Below are 21,311 nucleotides of genomic sequence, written 5' to 3' on the forward strand. Positions count from 1 at the left end.
CATCATAGTATTGATTTTTCCTAAAACTAAAATTAATTAAATGTCATATAAAACTATCTTCATTCATGAACTACAATTATATGATTATTATATTAATATTTAATAAAATTAGTGTTGTAGAGAAATATACTATATGTATGTATATTTAATAAGAAACCGAAAGTGCAGTATGCATGAAATAAAATCCACATGATAGGAATAAAATGCACTTTTTCATTAAGTGCGTGTGACTCATGATTATGTCATCATAGTAAAGACAATAGAGATGCTTGAACCCCATTCTCCAAATATTTTTAGAAAAAAAAAACTAAATCTAACTTTTTTTCTTATTTTTAATTTGTATAACAAAAATGTATTTTTAGAAATATTTTTGTTATGGTAGTTCAAATAAGTTCTAAATTAAAATTTGTACTCACCTTTTGTTTTTCATGTTCTGTTTTTTTTCGATATCAATTTCAAAAAGGATTGAGTTTATGTCCAATCATTCTTTGCTTAAACCCTCTTCATCTCTTGTCAAGTTTCAGTTATGTTCTGCATAATATTATATTAATTTTTTGTTTTGTAATTTAAATTTGAATTATAAATTGATAATTAAATATAAATTAGATTGGATGATATTGAGGTTTAATTTATATATAAATTGATTTAATTGATTAATTGAATAGGTTAAATTTTTAAATTTGATATAATCTTTAGAAAATTATGATTTTCAAATTGTTTGTTTGTTTGAATATATGAATTGATCTGTTCTAATTTTTTGAAAGTTTGATTTGATCTCTAATCTTGTTTTTTAATTTATGCTTTGTGTTTTAAAATTTCTAAGCCTCCAATTTCATTTGTAACAGCAAAATAATAAAAATGGAATACAATTTTATGTGTTTTTTGAACATCAAAATTTTATATTGATACCAAAGAGACTTAAAACTATTGGGTGTATAAATGGTTTTTGAAACAACTTTTCATTCTTTCAATTAAGGATAAAAGGAATAAAGTTCAAATAAATTTAATATATATACATATAAAATATATAAAATACTGTCTGTTTTAGGTGAAATTGAACTAGGGACAATGAATAACTGTTTTGGAAGGCCACAAAGAATAATGTCCTACTGCTAAAAGACAGTGGGGACTAGAATGTGTAAATGGAAATTCCTTCCTGTTTTCAGTTCATAGAAAGTGAGCATATGATAGTAGCATTCAGAGCTCATAACGATATAGATTCTTAGCTTCAATCACACTTCACAAATTTGGTGTCCCATCTTCATAGCCATGTTACCTAATCTCCAAATATTTCATCAAATTTGAGTAAGATCTAAGTAAATATATATAATTTTTTTTATAAAAACATCATTTTAGGAAAAGGAAGAAGGTGAGATTGAATATGTACTGTAAAATGTGATTTTGATAGGAATATAGCAAAGTGGACCTCTTTTCACATCATCATATGTCGCACCACTTCTTCATTGTTCTAAATTGCTGTATGAATTACAACATATATAATATTATATCATTTTGATGCTTTCCACAATTGCGGTGTGAAATTCTTGAGCACAAATTACTGCAATGCATTTGTAATGCAGTTGTAATGAACAAATATTTGATATGATTCTATTTTACCTTTTTCTTTTTCAAAAGAATAAATATTTTAATTGTAGAATTCCACCTTAATTTCTAATGGAAAATAAGTGTCATGTACAATCCATAACGCATGCGATCACATATATGATGCAATTTGAAACCATTCATCTCTCATTATATTACTTTTGAACAATATAAATTCCTAAAGGGTAAATGACCATCCGTGTGTTCTTTTAACAACAAAAGACAATGAATTAAATATAAAATTATTAGGAACCCTAAGCCTGGTACAAAACACATGGCATTTGTTCACATTTGAAAGTAATTCGTTCACATTTGAATTCATTCTAAGTGATATAAAATTATTAGATATATAGGAATAAATGTTTTAATTGAAGTCTTAATTATCTTTTGGAATCTTATTTTTCATTCTTACATACAACATTAATGGAAGGACCTTCAGTTTATTGAGATAGTATCACAACTATGGAATGTACTAAAACATGTCTCGAAGCCAAGGTTTAAGGGAGCAGGGATTCATCTTTAGAATTACTTTTTTTTTTCACTCATGTTTCAACCTCAAACATGTTGGAATGATATAACCGGATCAATTATTATATTGAATGTATATTATTCACTTGAAGCTAGGAGCTCCAACATGATTTTGTCTTTAAAAGGTGTCTAAAAATGATGACAAACTCTTAACTAAGAGATGAATCACAATAAGCATGACCAAGCATATTCAAGAAGAGCTAGAGTCATCTATACAAATTAAGTTCTTATTCTCTCAGGTCATTGTGGAACATTTCTAGAAATAAAAAAATAATTTGTCTTATATTATGGGTCAAGTAGTGTAGAATTTTTTTTAAGGCCTTGTATCATTTGTCAAGTAGTGTAAGATTTTTGGTCAACTTAGGTCAACAAAAGTCAACACTTATAGTTGACCCAAGTAGTAGTGATAGCAACCTTCTTAAGTTAGGTTTGACCAAAGCATGAAGAAATGCTATATTGATGATGAAGGTGCAAAAGCTCATGGCCTTGGTGTTTAGATGGTGATGGGGGTGGTGTTTGATGGTGCTCTTAAAGAGGTTAGGTCAACTCCAGAGGAAGGTGGCTAGAGGAGATCACATGGATGCTTTAACCTTGACTTTAGAGACTAATGGCTCAATAATTTGTCAACATTTCATTACTAATCTCAAAGTGAGAATAAAAGGGTGGAGATACCTCTATTTATAGGGTTAGAGTGTCTCCAATTGTAAAAACAAAATCCTAAAAACACAAGTTTAACCTAACTTGGAGACCAAGGTGAAAATTCTCTCCAATTGGAGGAGGACATGTGGTCACTACCTATGGAGAATCCTCTCCATTCTTAGAGTAACATGTGACAATTACTTGTGGGAAATCCTCTTCAATGAGAGCATGACACATGACCACACTCGTATGGGTGGGACTTCCCACACACTTATTCACCAAGCTAGGTTAAAACTTTGACTACATGGTCAACACAAGCTAATGGATGTTCAATTGGCTTTGTTAGCCTAAGTTGACCAAAAATCCTACACTAATTGACCTAAAATACAAGGCCCAAAAAGAAATCCTAGATTACTTGGCTCATAATACAAGACCTAAATTATTCCTATTGTACTATAAGTTCCATGATGCCCCCCAAGAGAAAAATATTTAGGTCCATCTTTCACAAATGACTTCTACCCTTCTTGAAAGTGTTTGACCATGGTGTAACACCCTAATTTAGGATGCTACAAATAAGTTATAAAACCTTCTAGCTTGCGGAAGCTAAAAATTTAAAACTTTTTAAAATTGAATTAAAAAGAGTATCTTATTCATTTAATTTAAAGCCTTATAACTTGTGGAATCTAAAAATTTAAGATGTTACAAATAAGTTATAAAACCTTCTAACTTGCGGAATCTAAAAACTAAAAAAAAAATTAAAATTGAATTAAAAATAATATTTTTAAGGGAGAACTGTACGTAGCTCAAGTTGAGTGAACTAGTATAAAAGATGTGTTTTATTGGGTTCCTTCTTCAAAAGATTTCACAAAGCCCTTTTGAAATATCATCTGAACGTATCTTTTATTTATTAATCTTTTGATAACCTATCAAACGCCATTTGCGAAAAGTTTTAAAAACACTATTTACCCTCCTTTAATGTTTTCTTGAGTTTTTCACTTAGTACATTATCTTTCATGTTAATAAAAGACATGTATAAGTGTTTTCTTATGTTTTTCACTTAGTACATTATCTTTCATGTTAATAAAAGTCATATATAAGTGTTGATCTGTGGGCACTAGATGTTGGTTAAAATATTTCATCCTAGAAAAGACAATAACCATGGGGCAAATGGAAGGAGTTTAATTGAGTCAATAAAGGTAATGACGAAAGATGTTTTTGTGATGATGATGTGTTGTAGGAAGAGTTAAATTGGATAATGTTAAAGGTAACATGATGAGATAGAAGAGGTGGAAGTAAATGTTGGTTTATCATGAAGGAGTAAGGCATACGATAAGGGAGTCAATTGTTAAGGGAAGCAGTGGAGGATGTAGGTCGATGTGAGGAAAGGGAATACAAGCAAAAATAGGTGATGTAGTAATCGAAGTAGAGAGGACACTTGGTGAGTAAAGAATCCATGGAGGCATTCAAGATGTCATGTCAAGAGTTGGAAGTTGATGGCAAATATCTTGTGATTCCATGTGAGCTTGCATGGAAGTGAGGAGGTCATGAATGGCCTTAAGTGGATCATCAACATCTTTGGAAGAGGGTTTAGGAGGTATGATGGAGGCAACGAAAGGACCAAAATGTTTGACCCTAATAAAAGAAATGCACAACAAGAAAGTAATGAGAGTATTTTTCATTGCTTAAAAGAATATATGTTAGTGTTACATATATCCTAGGCATGATTGTAACAAAAATAAAGACCAACAGTTTAGAAAAGAAATCCTAAAACACTTCTAATAAATTCTAATAAATTATAAAATGTGTGTGTGGTGTGTCTTGCGTTTGTATGGTACAATAACATACTCTTATAAAAATATTGTATGTTTATCATAAGAACTAAATACAACAAAATATTACTTTAAACTTAAAGGTGTAGACAACTCAATCTTAACTTAATTAAGTCTTACCTGAACCATTGATAAAATGAAAAATATCAATTTTCATATATCATTTCAAATTGGTTGTAAGGAAGAGGTAATCTGCTTCCCAAGGAGTAGATACAGCAAAAATACTTATCTACACCTCAGGATGCAGATTAACACATCCGAAAACCAAGCTCAATTCTTCAAAGAAATATTGTAAACATGTGCAAATAATCTAATAATAGAATGCACTATGTTGCTTTGGTGAGAGTCTTTTGCATGATGACACCAATTTATACTTGTTTGTGATGTATTCTTATACGGAAGGAGAAAAGAAAATGTTGGTTTGATTCTTTAGATTTTCTCATAAGCTAATCATTTGGCAATAAGAATCTCAAGTTGCAAGACAAATCTTTTGTTCCAAATCCTTCAAAACGCAGATGAAAAAACAATGATTGTGAAGTAAAAAAAGGAATATTAATTATGCTTGAGAGCTATAGATATGTCATTATCTCAACAACATGGTTGCTTCTTTTGCAATTAATAAATTCATGCGAATTTCAATATGCGTTCATAAGTATTAAACATAATAAGCAATCATACCTTAAATTATATGTACCGAAGACTAAACAACGTGAGAAAGTAAAATAACAGTCACATTATGCTATTAACACTTACATTACATCACCATTATCTAATTATAGCAGAAAAAACTAATAATAAGAATTTGATTGAATAGTTTAAAATTTTTCAAAATTTAATGAAAAAAAAACTTTAATAAAAACTCAATTGAAAGTTTATAAATTTACTAACTATTTTAAACTTAATTAAGTCAAGAAAAAAATACATAAAAACAATGTTAAAAAACTTTTTCCCGTTATTTTTTACCTAAACTATTTTTACTTATAAAGAAATTAATATAGACGTCCTTTCCTTTTTGTTTCTAAATTTTTATAATGAAGATTTTTTGTCCATATTCAGATGCACACTTTCCATATCTTTCTCCTTTGTATATTGCGCAGAAAATAAGTTTGTGGGATCCTTTTCAACACATTTCACACTTCTGTGTAAGTGAAATTAAGTAATATATTTTCTCATAAGTTGAGGCTCAAACTTTTTGCAACAACTGTTCTTTTTTATGTAACATATGAACTATTTAGTTTCAATTCAAAGACATGCAAGTTGGATACATTTGGCGTTTTCACACATAACCTAAGCATAAACTGTCATAAGTCTAGTTAGAATTAACAATTGAATATATTTTGTTTTATATGAATATTGTTAATTCTAAAAGAACAAGAGATTTTAAAAGCGATTAAAAACTTCTTTCAACCATAATTTAGAGCTGATATGGTTCAAGTTGTGGTTAAAAATTGATACCATTTTGTAAATATAAAGAGCATATGATAATAATTATTTTATTTAATTATTGTTGTTTTATATTTAATATTAAAAGCAAAATTTTACGTTAAGTAAACCTAGTCACAATTGAATCATAACGTTTAGGTTTTTACGTTAAGTAAAAATGACTAAATCCTAACTAAGAGATATAAATATTTAGCCTAGTAATAAACGTTAAAAAAGTGATTTTGAAAACAATATCTTTATAACAATCTTCCAATTGCATCACTAAACATTGTTTTTGTACTAGTATAATTACTAATTTAGAAATTTGGATTAAAAATCTTGTTTAAAAAAAGTTTTATTAAGCATTTGTTTTGTCAAATTATCAAATTTAACAATGTCCTATTGATTTAATTGTGGTTCAATATATTGAAGTTCATCGTTATTGTTAGAGTTAAATGTGTATTAAAGTCTTATATACAGAGTGAAATAAATAAAGTATAAAGAAAAATATCTACAAATTTATTATTTTAAAGTTTTAAGTTGAATATGGTATTATGAATTTATTAGTGAATATAATCTTATACCTTTGACATAATCGTTGTAGTTATAACTAGTTTTTGTGTTTTAAGTAAAATTGAATAGGTGAAGCAAAAATAATGCTTGAATTTCCTAATAAGACGAGGTACCTTGTAAAAAACACCACAAAGAATTGATACCATCACATGTCTAAGATTGGTGTGCATAAGTGTTACCGGTGGAGTTTGTGTTAAGTAGTCTATTGCACTTGAGGGACCATGATTCTTGTATGAATTCAAAAGTTGTAGAATCTTAAACTTGTTAAGGATAACCCTATAATATGTTCAGCATAAAGTATGGTTTTCTTGCCGGAATAAGAGGACCATTTTTGTCCCAATTACATGTTCTCAACAAAAGCAAATTCCAATATATCTATCACCATGTTAATGATCTTAATATTTTTATCTCCTAACTGCATCACCCTTAAGCACCCGTGTGGAATTCAAACAGTGTTACTTTCCTGTATATTATAATAACAATTGTATGAATAAAAATAGCAAATAATATGTAAGAAAGATTATTTTTTTTAATTTATTGCCCAATAACAACAAGATTTAGAACAAATTTTTTTTACCGTAGGTTGGAATCTTCTAAGTTCACTTCTCTATACGATTATCTAAGATTAAACCTCTCCACACTTAAAAGATTAGTTGAGATAAATGTTTGAATAAATTTGGGCATAATACTTTTAGAAGAAAAAAACTACAAAAAAATAATGATAATGAAGTTTTATCTGTATGTTAAAATAGTTTTTCCACAATTTAGAAAAAAACTAAGAAAATATATAAGATAATTTCTATCAACTAACTTATTCATAAATTGATTTTAATTTATAAACGAAATTAATCTATTTTCATCATTTTCTCCCCTCCTTTGATGAAAATTTATCACAACTATCCTTAATCAGTTGTCTAAAACTATTTCTAGTCTAATTTCCAACATGTCATTCATATCCACCTCATTTTACCACTTTTCTAAGAAAATAATTTTTACTTTTTTGCTATTATATATATATATATATATATATATATATATATATATATCAATTTATATTAATAAAAAATATGCACTATTAATTATATAAATTAAAAGAAATTAAATATATTACGAGGACTTAAAAAAAATGATATTTTAAAATTAATGCTAGTTTAAAAATAATGAGATTCTATTATTTTAATATTAAAAAAATTTATATAAATAGGAAGTTTGTAAATAAGTTTCATTATTTTAAAACACATCATATATAAGAAATCACTTTTCTAGAGTTATCTGACATCTCTTTAGGAGTTCTCACCCTTCGTTCATCATCTTAAACCGTAGGAGTAATTCTCTTGATGAGCTCTTCAATTTGGATCTTTTAGTTTCTTCAATCAAGTAAGTCACTATTTTTCCCTTTTTGTATGACCAATATGTTTGTGTCTTGCATGTTGGTTTTTCTTGCTTGCATGTGCTTTTCGAATCATCAATATAATTCTTTGTTGATCGGTGATCCTTACTATAGGTCCTAATCGTTCTTTTTATGTCCCTATGTCTAGATAGAGCATCTTGTCAAGTGGAAGGTGTTTTAGACAGTTAAAGCTGTTAACGAAGCTAATTATATTTGTTTTAAGTTAAATTGTGGCTTGAGTTAAAAAGATGAAAATTTAAGTGTTTGAAAGCTTACTAAGTGGGGATTAACGAAAGAGGAGTCAAATTTCTCAATCAAAGCTCAAAGAGGGAGTTCTGGGTACTAATACACCATTGGACGCCATTGTAGCATTGTCAAGCATCACTAAGACAATGGTCACTGACTTAGGGGTTTTGGGCACCACTTTTGGACTACTAGGCGCACTCAAATCAGTGGGTTCATGTGGTTGTAGTGCCAGGCACCAATTTTCCCATGTTGGGCACCATCCTGTTTTTTTGGTTTATGTAATTTTGGAAAAAATGAGATTCCTGCATCATTAACTATTGAGTTGAGCTGAAATTTTGATAACAGGTTCTAGACACATGAATTGTTACTTTGACTAATGAAACCTTTGGTTTGAGGTCTGTAGTTAGAAAAATTAGTCTCTTATGTTTATCTTATTTTAGGTTTCTATTTTTGTGAAAAGCATTTCCTATTATGTGGTTTTGTTTTGGGTTGGAATAAAAGAATTTTTATGGTTTTTTATAGAATTGTTGATGGATTCATTGATGCATACAGATGTGTATAATGATGTATTAAACTATGATGATGATGATGATGAGCTTGTTAATGGATATGAGCATGTAAGAAAATATATGATGGTTGTAATTGAACACGAACATGGACTTAGTATGGATGAACACAAATATGGATGATTGTTTGGTATTGGGAATTTGATGTGGAATCATGTTTATGGATGAAAGTATGAGTTTGGTGTAATTCTAGGAATCTTGTAGGGATATTCTATGGTGGCATAACTTTATTGCATGCATTGATGTAAGGATTCAAGTAAGAAGATATCCTAATACTCTAATAATCATTCACACTCATGTAGAGTAGAATGAGTTATGTAGTGAGAGTCGTAGGAGATCCTAGTCTGAAGGGGAGACCTAGAGAGGTAAAACTCGTGTAATCTTGTTAAAGATTAGTGGAAACCCTTAAGAGTTCTTAAGGGAGAACTAGAAGTAGTTCAAGTTGAGTGAACTAGTATAAAATATGTGTTTTATTACTTTTCTCTTTAAAACGTTTTCCATTAACGCATCTTATAAAAATCAGTGTCTAAACATCTTACAAATTATATATCCTTTATAAACTATTAGACACCATTTTACAAAAGAATTTTAAAAAAACACTAGTGTTTTCCTATGATTTCAGTTGGCATCAAAGATTACCTTAAGGGTGAGTTCCTAACAAAACTTGAGTAAAAGATCCTAGTGGCCATGGAAAACGAAGGATATGTTGTCAACCGACCTCCTCTGTTCAAGGGGGAAAAGTTTGACTATTGAAAACAAAGTGTTGATAGGGGGAGCAATGTGATAGTTGAACCCAATCCCTATTATGTTATTTTTGATGATGACAACACATTAATAGCAACAACACATGAATGTTGGCATGTCACAACATAAAAGTGTTTATGTGTTGTGTTAAACATATGTGGAATATGTACATGCATACTATGTTATATGCACATACTGTGATAAATGCATATGTCGGACATACTGTGTTAGTTATGCATACTATTATGATTATGATGTGATTATATCTGTGTATGCACACTGTATGTTTCGTGTAATGAAAACCATAAGCACAAAAGCATATATGCATGACATAATCGATTACAATGTTGTAGTAATCAATTAAGGTCATCAGACAACTTATGTTTTAAACTGTGGCAAAACAACAAGTTTGAATCGATTACATTAGTTGTTGAATCGATTAAAACTCGTGTGTTTGAACATATCATTTTCAAAAGTGTTGTGATAAATTTTGAAGGAGAAAAGTTTTCAAAATGTGTCTAAGTGTTAAGCTTAATCGATTACACATTTTATGTAATCAATTAAGGCTGTTATCTTTTGAAAACATATTTCATGCTTGTCATAACTGCTTTAACGGTCATATTTTTAAATATGTTTGACCAACATTAATTGTGAATCGATTACATTAATTGATTATTCAATTAAGAGTTGAGTTAGTTGTAATGCTGTTACATATGCTTTATGTAACTGATTACATTACTAACGTAATCGATTTCTTTGTGTCTGATATGACAATAACTATAAATTGACGAATTGTTTGTAATTCTGTAACTTTTGATCATTCTAACAATTTTATATCCTACAGTTTTGATCTTAGAAAGATTTACAAGTTGCACATATGCTTCAAGAATCAAGAACGTGAAGAATCTTGAGGCATTCTTGAGGGGCATTTTCGTGGACTACATTGGCTGGTCACATTAGCACTATTGCATGTGTATCTGGTTTGATCAGAAGAAGTTTTTGCAATCTTTGATTTGCTGTTTACCTGGACGTGCGCTTCAGGAAGAAGAGTGAGGAGCTCTTGGACTTTGAGAGGGGATTCTCAAAGGGTTTCTACAACAAGGACAAGTGGTTCTGTGTGTGCAGGTGTATTTTGTTTCTATATTTGGTTGAGAGTTTGGAAGGTTTTTGCATTTGAGAGAGCTCTATAAAACCTTTGTTGTAATACTCTGATAATTATAGTGAAATACTTTCCAATATAAGGTTGATTGGGAGAGTGACAGGAGGTAGGCATTGAGGTCGAACCAGGATAGAAATCTAGAGTTTGATTTTCTTTCCTTATCTCTTTACTTTCTTTGCACGCACATTTACTTACAACACAAGAAAGTTTAAATATCATTCTAATTTCTCAAAAAGATTTGAAAATTTTAAGTTTTTATAAAACACTAATTCACCCCCCTCTTGGTGTTGGGAAACAACCTTTTTTATTTCTAATACAAAGAATGATAACATTCTTTGAATCCTATCACATCGACATGTGGTATGTGGTTGAGAATGGTAAGAGAAATGTGGGACACCTTGATTGTCACTTATGAAGGATCAAACAAAGTCAAAAGAAACAAGTTAAGTTTACTAACTCGAGAGTATGAGTTATTCTCCATGCTAGACAACAAGAGCTCCAAGCCATGTTCAGCCGACTTCGAACGATCTTAAACGAATTAAGATCGTTAGGTAAGACATGAAAATTTTGATAATATTGACAAAATTATTTGCAGTCTCCCTAGGCAATGGAGACCACAAATCACCGCCCTAAGGACCTCAAATAATGTTGATGGGATGAACTTAGAGGTGCTTATTGGAATCTTAAAGTTCATGAGCTTCAACAAGATGGAACCGTAAAGAAAGAAAAGAACAAGAAAAAGATGAGTGTCCTAATCTTGTAAAGAAAAAGAGAAAACGTAAATTTTTCAAGCAGAACAAGAAAAAACACAATGATGAGTACCTGGGAAGACATGGACTTCTCAGAGTCTGATTAAGAAGATGAGAAAGTCAATCTCTATCACATAATAGACAACGATGAGTGTTCGTCAACAAATCTGACAATGAGGTAAATTTCACTCGCCTACCGTTGTTGTTAAATTCATCCAAATAAAACAAAATATAAAACTTTCAAAATAAAATAACTTTTTGAAAAACAGACATATATTATATATATTATATATATATATATATTATATATATATATATAAAATATGTATATAATGATTAATTTTAGTATTAAAAAATAATCTGTTATTTTAACCACCAAGTTAGATATTAATATATAAACTAAATTAAAATAGTTTCATGACATAGTCTTGACTAGGGACCAAAGACGCTTAAGAAGGAGCATGGCACGAGTCATTTTTTTTTTTATGTTGCAAACATAAGTTTTACCGAACACATACGTTGGTGTCCAAGGAAGGAATTATGAATGAAGAATTGTATTTGATTATGAATTATTCTCAATATTAATTACTATTATTAGTTAACAAGATTTTTTGGTCACTAAAGAAATGATCATTAAATTGGTCTTTAATTAATTAAGGCTTAAATGGTTACTTCGTCCTCATGTTAAGAGGTGAATTTATGTTTAGTACTCGATTTTAAAAGTGTCTCTATTTTATTCCAAAGTAGTATAAATTGTGTCAATTAGATCCCTTCCGTTAAATTGACATAAATGGAGTTAACTTCCCGCTTATGTGGCGAATGAATCTGCACTTTTTCTTCTCTTTCCTCTGCTTTTCTTGCAATTTCCCAACTTTTTCTATCTTTTCTATATCTTTATTTAATATTTTTTTTCTCTCTCTTCCTCCAAAGCTCATCTTTACGAATACAAATTCACTCATTATTCAAAGTAGTAGTCTAGTTCATAGAATCCAACCCAGAACCCAAAACCATCTCAGTTTTACAAATATCCTTCTTCTTTTGCTTCAATCTAAAGTAAGCCCAAAAAAAAACCAAAGACCAACAAGAAGAATGTTTCGACGCTTACCAGTTGAAACCGAAGAAGGAAAACCAAAGTTGAACAGACAATCAACAGTTCTGGGGTCTTGCAGGTTGGAGAAGGAAGTAGCATAGATAGAAGCAATAGTCTTGCAATCAATGGTATTGTTTGTGATGGGAATCCAAGTTGGACAAAGCTTTGGCATCTGGTGGTGATGTTGTTGCAGGAGAGAGAAATGAAAGAGGAAGGGAGGTTGCAAGACGAATGAATGTCGTATTGGTGGGTGTAATTTTGGAGAGCGATCCAGAACAGTGGCATTGGGAGCTTGTGGCTGCGTATGTACGAATGAGACCAAACGAGACTGAACGGTCACGAAAGGCGGATGTATGAATGAGACCGAACGGTCACGGAAGGTGGATGTATGAATGAGTCCGAGGGTGGATGAGACTGAACGGTCAGGGAAGGCGGATGAGACCGAACGGTAGTATGACCAAATATATGAAGAACCGAACGAAGTGGTAATGGCGATCAACAAAACAACGTAATAGAAGGGAAACAAATGAAAGACCGAATGGTATTTGGGTATTGGCCGAACGGTTACTGTAGCAGAACGATGAAGGTGACCAGAGAGATCTGTAAAATGGTTACGAGTTTGGTTTGATTCGTTCTTTCACGTAATGAGATTCGTTCTTTCACATGCAATATCTACAACAAAGGTTTCAGTTCGGGTAAAGCTCTTGGTGGGCACATGAGACATTTTCTTCCAGGAAGTCCTTGTTTGGGCATATGAGGTCTCCCACTAAGAAGGCGACGAAGGGAATTCAAAGCAATACTCCGATCGTTGGTGCCTCCTCCAATTCTACTTCTTCCTCAACCCTTTTTGATGAGATTCAAAAAAGGAGAGGAGGGAAATGGAAGTATGGTACTTTAAACTAAGAAGAGAAAGTGCAATTTATGGTACTTAATGGTGGCAGGAAGAACATGAGTTAATGGTGGAAGAGAGAGAAAAAGGTGGTAGGTAGTTAACAGTGAGAGAAATAGAAAAGAGAGAGAGAGAAAAAAGTGACAGGAAGAGCAGATGAGAAAGAAAAAAAGTGTAGCCACATAAGCGTGAAGTTAACGTTGTTTCTACCAACTTAACGGATAGGACTAAATTGATACAAATTTGAAAACATAGGAACCAAATGTCTACATTTTTAAAACTGAGTATTAAATAGAAATTCAGGCGACGACGAAGTAAGCATTTAAGTCATTAATTAATTAGAAACCAAGTTGTTTACTAACCAAAATCTTTTTAATTAATATTAGTAATTAATTTAAAAATTAATTTACTACAGTAACAAATTTAGAGACCAATTTAAATATTATTTTAGTTAACAATAATTTTTAGTTTATAAATTAATTACTATAGTGATTATTTGTTTTTTGTTATTAAAATGAATTATTATTTAGATATTTTATTGTAATATATATATATATATATATATATATATATATATATATATATATATATATATATATATATATATATATAACACACGGTTTTGTTCTTATTCTTGACAAAAATGCTAAATCTGTATGATGATGCACAAGGTTCTGACAAAGACAAAGATCTCATCAGTCAAAGATAGTGAGTTGCAGTCAAAAGACTGAATGGCCCAGATTCCATCGTAGCGTCTGTTCCTTCAGCCACTTGCTTGGGGGTGGATTAAAAAGCAGCAAGTATTCTTTTAAATATATTAATAATTAAAAATATTGTACATTTTTATGTTGTTAATTTTTTAAAATATGTTACGTTAATCTTTTATTGAAAAATTTCCTAAAGAGATTTGTTAGAAAGTTTCCTTAAAAAAATCTATTAGTGTTTTTCCTTGCATATATACAATGTTTTTATTATTTAAATACTTTAATTATAGATATGAAATAAATAAAATAGTATATTTTATTTATGAAATAATAAAATTATATATATATATATAAATATAACCCTAATGGTATATTTTTGTTGATGAAGAAAGTGTAATGAAATAAATGTACCTAGATGACCTTTGGCTTCTGTTTATGTTTATTTTTGGAAGTGGATATGGGAGAGTGAATTAAAGTGGATTTACAGAGAAAAAGAGGCGAAAGTTTGATTGTTTTGTTAGAATTAAGTCTATGTTGTTTTTACATATTTAACGTAGCACATGATGAAAATTCAAGTAAGTCTTATTTGTATAACTTGATTTGGGAGTATTCGCAATGACAGATTCGGGGAGTGTGGGAGAGAGTGATTTTTTGTAAGTGGAGAGATTTGAGTGGAAAGTTAACTCATTATCAACTTAATTACCATTTTTTCCTTAATACTTGTTTACATTTCTATTATGTTTTTTTTAGCTTTTCCTATATGCATTGGCATGTATCTGTGCCATGCAATGACTAACCAAATTAAGATAGACTTGTGACATAAATGAAAAACATAAACACTATAAGGAGGAGTTGAATAGTATTTTAGAAAACATTTTGTCAAAAGGACGTTTATTAATTTTATTGAAGATTAAATGGTTTACATAGGTTGTTAGACACTTGACTTGTAAAGTACTGTATAAACCACGCATTCAATGATAAAATATTTTTCAAGTGTTTTAGCAAAGCTATTGCAGTGTTTTTAAAGAAGAACTCTCTTTAAATATAATGATGTGTGATGACAAGAGTGTTTATCAATAATTAACTTTCCAAGCATATGTAGTGTTTGTAAATAATATGTTTTGCAAAAATAAAGCAATAAACACACAATTATTTTTATACTGGTTCACTCAACTAATTATATCTACTTCTCCTCTAAGACCTTTTAGAGAGTTCCACTAGATTTTTAATGAGGTTACAATTGAGTATTAGCACCACTCCTGGTTACACTAGTCAATCCTTGTAACACATGTTACACTGAATAGACCTGAGTATCACTCGCTCCTGGTTGTGTAGAATTTTTCATAACTCTTGCTATCCCTAGACAATCTTGGTATCTTCTTGATACGCTGCCTAGTTAAGTTTCACCCGCTCTTGGTTCCCACTAGACAATCCGATATCAACCCTATACACTACCTAGAATTGAGTTGCACATGCTCTTGGTTTCCACTAGACAATTCTAGTATCAACGTGATACACTACCTAGAATTGAGTTTCATCCACTCCTGGTTTCCACTAGACAAGCATGGTATCAATCTTCTACACTGCCTAGTAATCGTTTAACTCAACTGAGTTAATAAAAAAGTGTTTGAAATCTCTTCAAAATGTGCAATCAATCAAATTGTTTACAAGTCTTACACGATAACTCTCACAAAGAGGATGTGTCTACAATATAATTCAATCTAATAGACTTTGCATAATTTTCTCTATTGTTACAAAAGCTTATTGTTCTATGAAGCTTGAGAATATATTCTTTCACTAATATGAGTTTTACTTCAAATATTGTTTACATTGTTCGTGTGCTTATTCTCTTGATCTTCTCTTAAAGGATCTTCTATTTATATGCTTCTTGAGAAAATATCTATTAGATAGTGCTTATTTTTTATCTTTGGATCTTCATAGCCTTTTCATAGTGCTTGTTTTTTATGTTTACATTGTCTTTGATGCGATCAAATTAATACTACCAAACTATAGCAATTTCAATATTACTAACACAGTAGCCAACAGAATAGAAATGGTAAATTCAATCCTAAGTCATCTCTCAACGAGCACATAATTTATTTTTAAAAAATTAGTTCTTATAAAAATTATGCAAAAGGGCTAGTAAAATAATAAACAAGATAAAGATAAAGAAAAAAATTAAAGAAGGAAGTAACAAAAGATAGAAAGAAAGAATTTTATAAATAGATGTAAAAAGATAAAAATAATGGATAAAAAAAAATAGGTTGATTTCACTCTTTTTTCAAAATAAGATTCATCATTGGTTATCTAAAGATTATTGTCCAATTAATTATTGTGTTAGATTTTCAAATTAATCCATGTAAATTCTCAATTAATTTGTTGGTGTTCTCACTATTAACTAACGTACATTCTCAATTAAAAGCAAGAACTTTGTAGATTAATCATAGTAAATTTAACCAAAGTACATTCTCAATTAAATATTATTATGCCTAATCATGTCTATTCTTTTACCTCTTATATCAAGTAAAAATCTCATTAACCAAAGTACATTCTTGATTAATTCTTGTTAAAGTTTTCACCTTTAATCAAAGTATATTCTCAATTATTAGCAAAAACTCATTTAATCACATGAAAGTTTCTAACTTTAATCAAAGTAAATTCTCAATTAAAATTAAAAACGCTTAGACTCAAATGATTGACATGTTATGTAGATTTAACACCATGCTAAATTGCTATAATGTAAAAATCATTACTTTTACTTGATTAAGAAGCAAAATACATAGATAAAAATAAATCACAACAAGAATCAAAAGCACAAACAAATTCATTCATCTCACCTCATAATCGAGTTAAGAAATTACATCAGAATCAACCACAAAGGCTTAACACTCCATGGAGTGTAGAAATAACATGAAAATCGAAGAAAAGAGGGTGGAGATTATGGGAGAAGAGACAGAGAACAAATTTGATCCCCAAAAGAGTTCCTAAGCTTCCCTAATGTGTTTTCCTAAGTCTCTTAGAAATTGGATTAGGCATTATTTGAGACTTTTCTATTGTTGTAATCTTCTTTATGATAATTTAATCTTCTCAAATTATCTTCTAAATTATCCAATGTCTTCAAGATATGTTTGCTTGTTGTGGAGATCAAAAAATATTTGACAAGATATTTGCTAGATTAAAAAGATTTGACAAATATTATCTTTTGATATTTATTGAAATAGTTAAATAAGATAATTATTTAACAATATCATATAAAATATCTTAAGATATATTTTCCCCAAATTATCTTTAATCATAAATATTTATCAATTATCAAATCTCTTTTAGTAGAAAAAGTAGAGAAAACCACAAGATCCAATTTTTGTTGCATGTTCTCTCTTCTTGTCTTAGCCAAATTTCTTCACTTTTTCATGTTATACTTGGATTGATTTGTTGTGGTCTTGATTATTTTCTATTCTTGGATTTATCTTTAAGGTTTCATAACACTTTACCCAGTTTATTACCACACCTCAATGAGTTCAACTTAGCTGCAGTTGCACTAACACATCTCAAAATATCCATAACATTTATGTAACTAAAGAACTATTTTTAACATGTTTTTTGTATCTCATACTAAATAAACTCAATTATAACAAATCCTAATTAAAATATTCTATTAGAGTACAAAAACCAATTAAGAATCCAATATTAAAGGCTAAATGAGGGCATAAATATGCACTTATCACATAGGTAGAACCTATAGGTTGAAGTCAACTTATCAAAGCAGACATGTTTTTCTAGTACTTTAACCATAGTAGGTTGTATGAACTTTTCAGTCCGACTTTTGATGGTGAAAACATTCCATGAATGTCTTGTTTGTTTCTAACATCCACTTTTGACTTGTACATGATGTAGTAGATGAAGTAGATATGCATACAAGAAGATATGTCCTTTTTCTTATGACTTTTGTTGTTTTGAAACGTTGTGCATTTAATGCTCTTTAATGCGTGTTCAGAACAACTATGTGCTTTTCAAGATTTCTATCGTTTAAATAAGATTTGACCGTTTAATTATTTCTAAAGAGATATCAAGTAATTCGTAAAGGTTTCATGATGGAAACCTATTTAGGGAACTAAATGGATATCCATCTAAGGAGCATCAACTTAAGTTAAGGCTAGGAGAATGGAAGTAGAAGAAGGACTTTCAAGTTTATTCTTGCTTTTCTTTAAACCTTAGAAGACATTAAACCTCTAATGGTCAAGAAGATGGAAGGGGAAGATGGGATTTCAAGTTTCTAGTCTTGTAAAAGGATCACATTTTTAGCTTCTTCTTTTAGCCTTAGAAGACATTGTTTTAGATTCATTACTTGTTTAGAATCCAAATCTAAAGCAATGCCTCATGGCCTTTATATTTCCTTACCTATTACTTTAACCCCTTGGGAGGAAATTAGCATAGACTTTGCCTTAGGACTTCCAGAAACTTCTAGGGGTTTTGATTCTATTTTTGTGGTAGTAGATCATTTTAGTAAAATGGCTCATTTTATACCATGCCACAAAGTAGATGATGCAAGCAATATTGCTAAATTATTCTTTAGAGATGTGGTTAAACTTCATGGTTTACCTCGCATAATTGTTTCGAATAGGGATACTAAATTCCTTAGTCACTTTTGGAGGACCTTATGGTCTAGATTAGGGACTAAGCTTTCTTTTTCCATTACTTGTCATCCACAGACAAATGGTCAAACTGAAATAGTGAATAGATCTGTATCTACTTTATTGAGAGTAATCTTGAAGGGTAACCATAAATCTTGGGATGAGTACCTTCCCTTGTAGAGTTTGCATATAATAGAGTAATTCATAAAACTACTAAGATATCTCCTTTTGAGGTTGTCTATAGTTTTAATCCACTCACTCCTTTGGATTTGATACCTCTTCCTACTTCTTTTGATTTTATTTATAAAGAAGGGGTATCAAAATCAAAATTCATAAAAGATCTACATGAGAGGACTAAGATTCAAATTCAACACCAAACTCAGATATACACTAAATATAAAAATAAGGGAAGGAAAGAAATAATCTTCAAGGAAGGAGATTTAGTTTGGGTTCATCTTCAAAAAGATAGATTTCTAACTCAAAGGAAGTCTAGACTAAATCATAAAGGAGATGGTCCTTTCAAGGTTCTTAGGAAGGTCAATGACAATGCATATTAATTGAACTTTCTAGAGGATTATGGAGTTCATTCCACTTTTAATGTTGTTGAACTTCGCCTTTTTACATGTGATTATGATAGTGAGGATGAATTTTTAGATTTGAGGACAAATCCTTCTCAAGAGGAAGGAAATGGTGATTTGGGCCCAAGCCAAAACTCCAATCAAGGCCCAATTACTAGAAATATAGCAAGAAAGCTTCAAGAAGAGTCAGAATACCCATCCAAAGACTCCAAGGTGTTATTCCTCAAATTCAATTGGCAGCTAATGGTCCTAGACCAGTCAACCCATGCCCATGGAGATTAGAAGCCTCCTTAGGATTTCATCCAACCAGCACTCAACGTACCCTGCTTATAAATTCAGCACCCCACCCCTTTGTATCTTCAGTTTTGTATGCAGTGAATTGTTATACTGTTGAAATCACTCCAACACCTTTTTGCTTTTAAGTCACCCGAGATTACTCTTTTCTCCTTCATCTCCAACTTCCTTCCTTCGTTAGAGGGCCTTCTAAATCCACCACATACTCACCATAAATCAACCTTCAAACACCATGACACCTCCTCTGCCCCTGCACATGTGAAACTGAACCTAAGTTCGTGTAGCTTAGCTCCCTACATTGCTCGTGATGGACTATCCAGGAATTCCTAGAGCAAGTCACCAAACACTTAATGCTTAACTCGGTGGGGTTAAACTGTAGTTAGACGGGTTTGCCTAATGGAAACCAGAAGCGAGTGAAACTTAACTAGACAACATATCAGGAAGATATCGGGATTGTTTAGGGATACCAAGAGTGATGAAGAATATTGCTCAACCAGGAGTGGGTGAAACTCAGTTCTAGTCAAAGTAACGAGGGTTACTAAGATTAACTAGGTGATACCAAGAGTGGTGCGAATACTCAGTTGTAATCTTGTTGAAGATTATAGTGGAACCCTCTAAGAGGTCTTAGGGAGAATTGGACGTAGTTCGGTGGAGTGAACCAATATAATATAATTGTGTGTTTTCTACTTTAGTCTTGCTATTGTTTTTCTTACAAACTATGCAGTAGTTTATTATCTCAACCATTTATGAAAAGCTCTTGTCATAGATGTTATTCTTATTAAGAGCTATCTTTCTCAAAACACTATAGGAGATTTAATTAGACAATTGAAAAATATTTATCTCAAAACTTGTAGTTTGAACATAACCTTTTAACTCAAGTATTTAGCAACTTATATAAATTGTTTAATCTTTAACAAGGTGTTAAACTATCTTTTGACGAAAAAGAATTTCTACAACACTATCCAACCCCATTCTAGTGTTTTCCAGGTATTTCAAGTCAAAGTGAGAGTTCTTCATATACTAGTGATTCTAGTACCTCCATTTCTAAGAAGGAAACTTTGCCTTGTGAAGGTGATTTACTTATGGTGAGAAGGCTTCTTGAGAGCCAACATGTTGAAGTAGAACAATCACAAAGAGAAAACATACTCTACACAAAATGTAAAGTTTTAAAAAAGACATGTTCTATGACTGTAGATAGTGGTTCTTATTGTAATTGTTGTAGTTCAAGAATGATTAAAAAGTTGGGCTTTACTACTACCCCTTATCCTAAGCCTTACAAGCTTCAGTGAATTAAAGAGGATGATGTAGTAAGGGTAAAAGAACAAGTAAGTGTACCAATCTCCATTGGGAATTATGAAGATAAAATTATTTGTGATGTAATACCAATGGAAGTTGGAAACATTTTACTCCGAAGGCCTTGGCAATATGATAAGAAGACTCTTCATGATGGTCTCACCAATAAAATAATTATCCATCACAAGGGAAAGAAGATACTTTTGTATCCTCTCACACTTCAACAATTGTGAGAGGACCAAATAAACCTTAAAAAGAAGTTAGAAGGAGAAAAAAAAGGGAAAAAGAAAAATAAGGAAAGAGAAGAAATTGGGTTTGGAACCTAGTACCCCTTCCAAAGAAGTTGTCCAACCACAAGCTTTGAAAAATTCTAAAACCCTTTTGC

The sequence above is a fragment of the Vigna angularis genome, chromosome 9 (assembly GCF_016808095.1).
Source record: "Vigna angularis cultivar LongXiaoDou No.4 chromosome 9, ASM1680809v1, whole genome shotgun sequence".
NCBI classification, from domain to species: domain Eukaryota; kingdom Viridiplantae; phylum Streptophyta; class Magnoliopsida; order Fabales; family Fabaceae; genus Vigna; species Vigna angularis.